This window comes from Mustela nigripes, chromosome 4 (assembly GCF_022355385.1).
Source record: "Mustela nigripes isolate SB6536 chromosome 4, MUSNIG.SB6536, whole genome shotgun sequence".
NCBI lineage: Eukaryota > Metazoa > Chordata > Mammalia > Carnivora > Mustelidae > Mustela > Mustela nigripes.
The window spans coordinates 48124075-48131508 of record NC_081560.1 but is presented as its reverse complement, the minus strand read 5'-3'; positions in this window follow the sequence as shown (position 1 = coordinate 48131508).

Genomic DNA, 7434 nt, shown 5'->3' with positions numbered 1-7434 from the left:
AAGGCTCGATCCCAGGACCCTGGGATCATGACCTGAGCCGAAGGCAGAGGCTTTAACCCACTGAGCCACCCAGGCACCCCAAAATAGAAGGTTTTTTTTTTTTTAAAGATTTTATTTATTTATCTGACAGACAGAGATCACAAGTAGGGGAAGAGGCAGGCGGGGCGGGGGGAAGCAGGCTCCTCGCTGAGCAGAGAACGCAATGATGTGGGACTCTATCCCAGGACCCTGAGATCATGACCCGAGCGGAAGGCAGAGGCTTAACACACTGAGCCACCCAGACACCCCCCAAAATGGAAGTATTTAAACCTGGGGTTTTGTATTCATCTTAGAAACATTATAAGAAGAATTCTTTCACATCTATTCTCAGCTAGGAAACTTGGCAAAAACCTGCTGTCCCCTATAACTATCATGATTATTTGTTTAGCCAGGAGAATAAAATATGGAAAGGATATTAAATGTGTTTGGGAATTGGCTTAGGGTCAGAGTTACCTATCCTGAGGTCATCACTGAAGTAATCTGGAGCTCAAATATAAGATCTTGACTAAACCACTCATCCTGTAGTCTCTCCCATCAAAGCCTGCTCTATAGTGTGGAGACAATATTATTAAACATTTTAAAAAGATTTTTATTTATTTGAGAGAGTGAGAGAGAAAGAGTTCCTATTGGAATTCTTGGTTCCTTTTGGCTCCTATTGGAGAGAGAGAGAGCAAGAGATGGGGAGGGTCAGAGGGAGAAGCAGACTCTGCTGAGCAGGGAGCCTGATTCAAAGCTTGATTCCAGGACCCTGGGTTCATGACCTGAGCTGAAGGCAGACGCTTAACTGACAGCCACCCACGTGCCACTGGAGTCAATATAATTATTTTTTAAGTAAACTCTACCCCCAACGTGGGGCTGGAACTCACAGCTCCAAGATTGAGGAGTCACATGCTCTTACCAACTGAGCCACCCCGGTACTCTGGAGTAAATATTGTTAACAGCACCTGATTCTCCCTGTGAGCTTAGAAAATCTGATTAACCCCAAGCAGTCTATGAGCTTACATCGCTACGGATTAAGCTCAGCTGTTGGCAGCAGAGACTCAAATATAGTGGCTTGTTTATCATCTCTTATAAAATATGTCCAAAGCATACAAACTCCCCATGACAATAGAAATAGAGTTGAAGCTAGGACAGTCTTTCTTCTAGGGAGCAAGAACATAAAATCTGTAGTCTATCTGAAACCTGTATTTAGTAATACCTCTGCTACTTACTAATTACATGACCTCAGGAAAGCTGCTCTCTGAGCCCTAATTTTCTCTTGAATAAATGGGAAGAATAAAATGCGCTTGGCAAGTAAAGATTAACTGAGATAGTAAATGGGGCTTTTTATACCTACTGGAAAATGATTTTAAAAGAGGAGTCCTGGGCTGGAGCTGTGCTTAGAAGAGCTTCTCAGGACCAGGAGACTTCATGTTGAGAGCAAAAGCTAATTGGTTCCATGGGTCTCAAAATTACCTCCAATGGGCATTTGACTAGTCAGCACCAGGGGCTCTTGTCTCTTCCTGGGAGGCCCCAGAGCCTTTCCTGCCACAATGGCCAAGTTTTATGTGATGGTTCACTTTATGTCAACTTGACGAAGCCATGGTGCTCAGATATGTAATTAAACATTATTCTGGATATTTCTATGAGGCTGTTTTTGGATAGATTATCATGTAAATTGGTGGATTTTGCATAAAGAGAGAGCTTTCCGTTACGTGGGTGAGCCTCACTCAATCAGCTGAAGGCCTGAATAGCACAAAAGAGTGACCTCCTCCAAGCAAGAGAGAATTCTGGCAGGAGATGGCCTTTGGATTTGAACTGCAACATTGGATCTTTTCTGGACAATCAGCTTGATGATCTCTGGACTTGAACTGCAGATTTTGAATTTGCCAGTCTCTGTAAGTGCTTGAGCCAATTCCCTAAGATAAATCTTTTTCTCTGACAAACACACATGTTGTATATACGTGTCATACATATATATCATGCAGATATATATACACATCCTATTGGTTCTGTTTTTCTGGAGAAGTCTGATTAATACATTTCTCTCTCTCTCTCTCTCTCTCTTTTTTTAAAGATTTTATTTATTTATTTGAGAGAGAGAGAGACAGAGAGACAGAGAGAGTGCAAGTAGGGGAAGAGGCAGAGGGAGACCAACAAGCAGACTCCCCACTGAGCATGGAGCCTGAAGTGGGTCTTGATCCCAGGCCCTGCAGATCATGACCCGAGCCAAAGACAGACACCCAGCCATCTCAGCCACCCAGACACCCAAATACATTCTCTTACAGAAAAACTATTAATTAATTTCTCTGTAGCATCTTCTAATCTAGCTTCACCATTGGTAAAATAACCCCTCTTGAGATATGTCATTAAAACATTACTATATTTGATGTCACAAGATAATGACTCAATACCAAGAATATTGATTACAATGAGCCTCTGTTAGGGTGGTTAAGTGGGGAAAGAATGAATTTTATTTACTTATGTATTTATTTATTCATTCATTTATAAATGGAGAGATAAAAGTTTCTTTTACTTTTTTAAAAAATTTTATTCATTGGGGCACCCAGGTGGCTTAGTCATTGGGTGTCTGCCGTCAGCTTGGGTCATAGTTATGGGGTCCTGGGATCGAGCCCCACATTGGGCTCCTTGCTCAGCGGGGAGCCTGCTTCTCCCTCTCCAACTACCCTTGGTTGTGTTCCCTCTCTCACTGTGTCAAATAAATGGTTTTTTTTTTTTTAATATTTTACTTACTTATTTATTTGACAGACAGAGATCACAAGTAGTCAGAGATATAGGCAGAGAGAGAGAGAGGAGGAAGCAGGCTCCCCGAGGAGCAGAGAGCCCGATGCGGGGCTCGATTCCAGGACCCTGAGACCACAACCTGAGCTGAAGGCAGAGGCTGTAACCCACTGAGCCACCCAGGTGCCCTGTGTCAAATAAATTAATAAAATTTTTAAAAAATAAAAAAAATAATTTTTATTTGTTTGAGAGAGAGATGCCAAGTGTGAGTTGGGGGAGGGACAGAGAGGGAGGGACAGAGAAGCAGACTCCCTGCTGAGCAGGGAGCCCAATGCAGGGCTCTATCCTAGGACCCTGGGATCATGACCTGAGCTTAAGGCATACAATTAACCCACTGAAGCAGCCAGGTCCCCCAAGAATGAACTTTTAGCTGGAATAAATGTGCCTTGCCTATTCTAGCTTTGTTTAGGACAGATAGTGCCTTCACACATAAGGTTGGGGTTATATAAATAAAGTATTATATTGACTATATGGTTTATTCATATGACTTTTCAATATTGAGCTGGTGATTTCCTAGAATGCTTATTAATGTGCATATTAATTAAATTTCTAAAAGTTTTTTTGCAGATTTTAAAACACAATTTATTGTAAATATAGTCTACAACCACAAATACTAACTACTTTCCAACTGTGAATGCATCAATTCATCACTCCTTGATACTTTTTCTTTTTCTTTGTTTATTTTTTTAAAAGATTTTATTTATTTATTTGACAGGAGGCAAAGATCACAAGTAGGCAGAGAGGCAGGCAGAGAGAGAGGGAGGAGGAAGCAGGCTCCCCACTGAGCAGAGAGCCCAATGCGGGGCTTGATCCCAGGACCCTGGGATCATGACCTGAGCCGAAGGCAGAGGCTTTAACCCACTGAGCCACCCAGGCGCCCCTCATCACACATTTTAGAACTGTATTCTCAGTTGGTTTGGTTGGAAAAACTTCAAATTGGTGCTAAAATAAAATTATTGAGCATGAATATGATTTTCCTATTATAAAATATTAAATTAGGGGCACCTGGGTGGCTCAGTGGGTTAAGCCGATGCCTTCGGCTCAGGTCATGATCTCAGGGTCCTGGGATCTGCTCTGCGGGGAGCCTGCTTCCTCCTCTCTGCCTGCCTACTTGTGATCTCTGTATGTCAAATAAATAAATAAATAAATTTTTTTAAATTAAATTATACATGTAATGATGACCCATTTCCATAGGAAAACTAGAGTTTTCTGTGGAAAACAGAGGAAGAAGTGGTATCTTCATTTATTATTTCCCTACTGTTTTGAATAACTATATTATGAGTATATGCAGGTCTTTGGATTATGAAGTAATAATTAATTTTCCACTACAGATAACAGATGACTTCTGTGCATTTAGACATTTTCGGTCACTTAAAGCTTACTGCTTTATTTTTCGCTTTTGCATTCTAAACAGCTGAAATAGTTTTATGAATTATCCCATTAATCTTTATAACACTGCCCTGAGCAATAGTGGGAATCTGTCGTAATCTTTGGGGAGCATAAGGTTAATGCAACATAGATTTACATTTGTTAATATAAATATTTATATATTACATGTAAAATAAACACCTACTCTGAGTCTGCTTACTTGGACATAGGTTAAGTAACAAAGCCAAGTAAATGAATGTCTTCTATTCCTTGATGCCTGGGTAACTCAGTTGGCTGGGTGTCTGCCTTCAGCTCAGGTCATGATCCCAGAGTCCTGGGATAGAGCCCTGCATCGAGTTCCCTGCTCAGTGGGGAGACTGCTTCTCCCTCTCCCTCTACTGCTTCTCCTTCTTGTGTGCATGCTCTCGCTCTCTCTCTCTCTCTCAAATAAATTAAATCTTAAAAAGAAAAAGAGGAGTCAGATGCTTAACCAACTGAGTCACCCAGGTGCCCCTCTATGAACAGCTTTGAAAGAGGTCATACACTTCTTCAGGATATGTCCATTTTTGTGTGCGTGCAGACAGTTTTAATCATTATCTGCGGTGATAATGTAATTTCTGCTCATTATTTCTGCCTTGGGCACTATACAGCATATATCTTGTCTTTTACATGAAAGGCCTGCATGTTGCTTTTTTTTCCTTTAAAGATTTTATTTATTTATTTATCTATCTATTTATTTCTTTCTTTCAAGAGAGCACCAGCAGGGGTTTGGGTAAGAGGAGAGGGAGAGAGAGAATCTGCAGCAGATTCTCCTCTGAGTGCAGAGCCCAATGTTGGGCTCAATTTCAGAACCCTGATTTCATGACCTGAGCCAAAATCAAGAGTCAGACACTCAACTGATTGAGCCATCCAGGTGTCCCATGTTTTTGAAGAAATTAATCAATATTATCATCTCACCGAAGTGTTGCTTATTCCTAGCTAAAGTCTATATAAAAAATTCCTTTCCAGGGGCACCTGGCTGTGTCAGTTGGTTAAGCATCTGCCTCAGGTAGTGATCCTCAGGGTTCTGGGATCCAGCCCTGTATAGGCTCTCTACTCAGTGGGGGGCCTGCCTCTTCCTCTCCCTCTGCCCCTTTTCTCTGCTTATTCTCTCTCTTTCTCAAATAAATAAATAAAATCTTTTAAAAAATCCTTTCAATTTTTATCCTGATATTTTGTACATACAGAAATATTACATACATATAGGAATAAATTACAAACACATACACATTTTGGACTTCTTATAGTTTTGATATTAGTAGATATTTTAATAGCTAATAAACTACTTTAGAATAGTTTTTGAAAGGGGCGCCTGGGTGGCCCAGTGGGTTAAGCCGCTGCCTTCGGCTCAGGTCATGATCTCAGGGTCCTGGGATCGAGTCCCGCATCGGGCTCTCTGCTCAGCAGGGAGCCTGCTTCCTCCTCTCTCTCTCTGCCTATCTCTCTGCCTGCTTGTGATTTCTCTCTGTCAAACAAATAAATAAAATCTTTAAAAAAAAAATACATTTAGAATAGTTTTTGATGGCTAAGAAAGTTACAATAATATTAACCCCACCTTGATCCTCCTATTGTTAACGTTAAGCTGTACCTTTGTCATGGCTAGTGAGCCAATACTATTAACTAAAGTCCATTCTTCACTCACTTTTTTCAAACTTTTTATTGAATGTCTAGAAGTCCATTTTTCACAGGCCAATTTTCTAATCCCGGTCAAAGTCCTCTTTAAAAGCCCAGAAATAAACATGATTCTCCATAGATGATCGACTAGGGCAGATCTCTGCTCAGAAACTGGATGGTGAAGAAAAGTTAGAGAGGTTGGGCAACCTCAGGGACAGATGTGAGATCCATACCCAAGAGACTATCTCCTAAAAGCTATCCACTTCTCATCAATTCATTTAATGCTCCCTTCAGTCTAGGATGCAGGTACTATCATTGTCTCCATCTGTCAGAGGTTCAAAGAGATTAACTTATCTTCCCTGGGTCTCACAGAACCAAACCTCCAGTCCAGGTGTGTCTGACTCAGAAGCACAACTCCACCTCCCACTGATACATTTCAAAGCCACATCTGCTATCCACGAGACCTTCATTGTTCAGACAAGACAGCAATGCGAGAGCTCTACAGCCCTCTTCCGAATGTGGGTTCACTTATTTAACAAACATTAAAAAACAACAACAACAACAAAAGCCAAACACCAAACATTTTTACCTCCTCCTGTGGAGCAGAAATGGGTGCATTTCGCAGGAGGGACTTTGGATAGAAACAAAGACTGGGGGTACAGGGCCCCAGATCTTAATGTGAGTGTGAAATGTTAGTAGTCCATCAGAGTCTTTACCTTCATTGACAGGCTTCCAAAAACAATACACGTAGGGAAATTTTGTTTAATCATGAGATTGGAGTTGGCAATAAAGCTGGTCCCTAATTAGAAAATCAACAGTAAATGCACTGTCCATAAATGTGCTGTTTGTGTATATCTCTCTAAGGTGAATAGGACATTTATCAGGGTTCAGAGGTACACGTGACTCTTATGAACCTCAGTGTTGACAACCACTGGTTAAGTTTTATATGAATGAGAGATTCTGTAAAAGAAAGTCTGTTTTTTAATCTTTGGATATAAATTGTCCACTGGATTGGTCAGATAATGTAATTGTAACATGGTAAACATGTAGTGATGACGTTAGCCACCATTTATTTTGTCTTCAGTGTCTGACATTCATTTTTTCACTTAATCTTCAAAGGCTCTGCTAGGGAGATACCCTAATCACAGTTCCACAAAGAGTGAATGAAAGTTTAGAAAGATTAAGCACTTGGAGCGCCTGGGTGGCTCAGATGGATAAGCAGCTGCCTTCGGTTCAGGTCTTGATCCCAGGGTCCTGGGATCGAGTTCCACTTCAGGCTCCCTGCTCAGTGGAGAGCCTGCTTTTCTTTCTGCCTTTGGCTGCTGATCTGCCTACTTGTGCACTCTCTCTCAAATAATAAATAAAATTTTAAGAAAAAAGAAAGAAAGATTAAGCACTTAATGTCAGTGATTTAATCCTGAGCCTGGGTCTGTTTGATTCCTGCACAGGGGATGAGAAGGGTGTGGTTTACTTGCTTAAACATGAGCCATATGAGTTGGGGAAGAAGATGTGATGATGAGTGACTGATCTTGAGGTTCACCCTCTAGATTTCAGAAATGAAGATGACCGTCAGAGGTGAAACAGACAGAAATG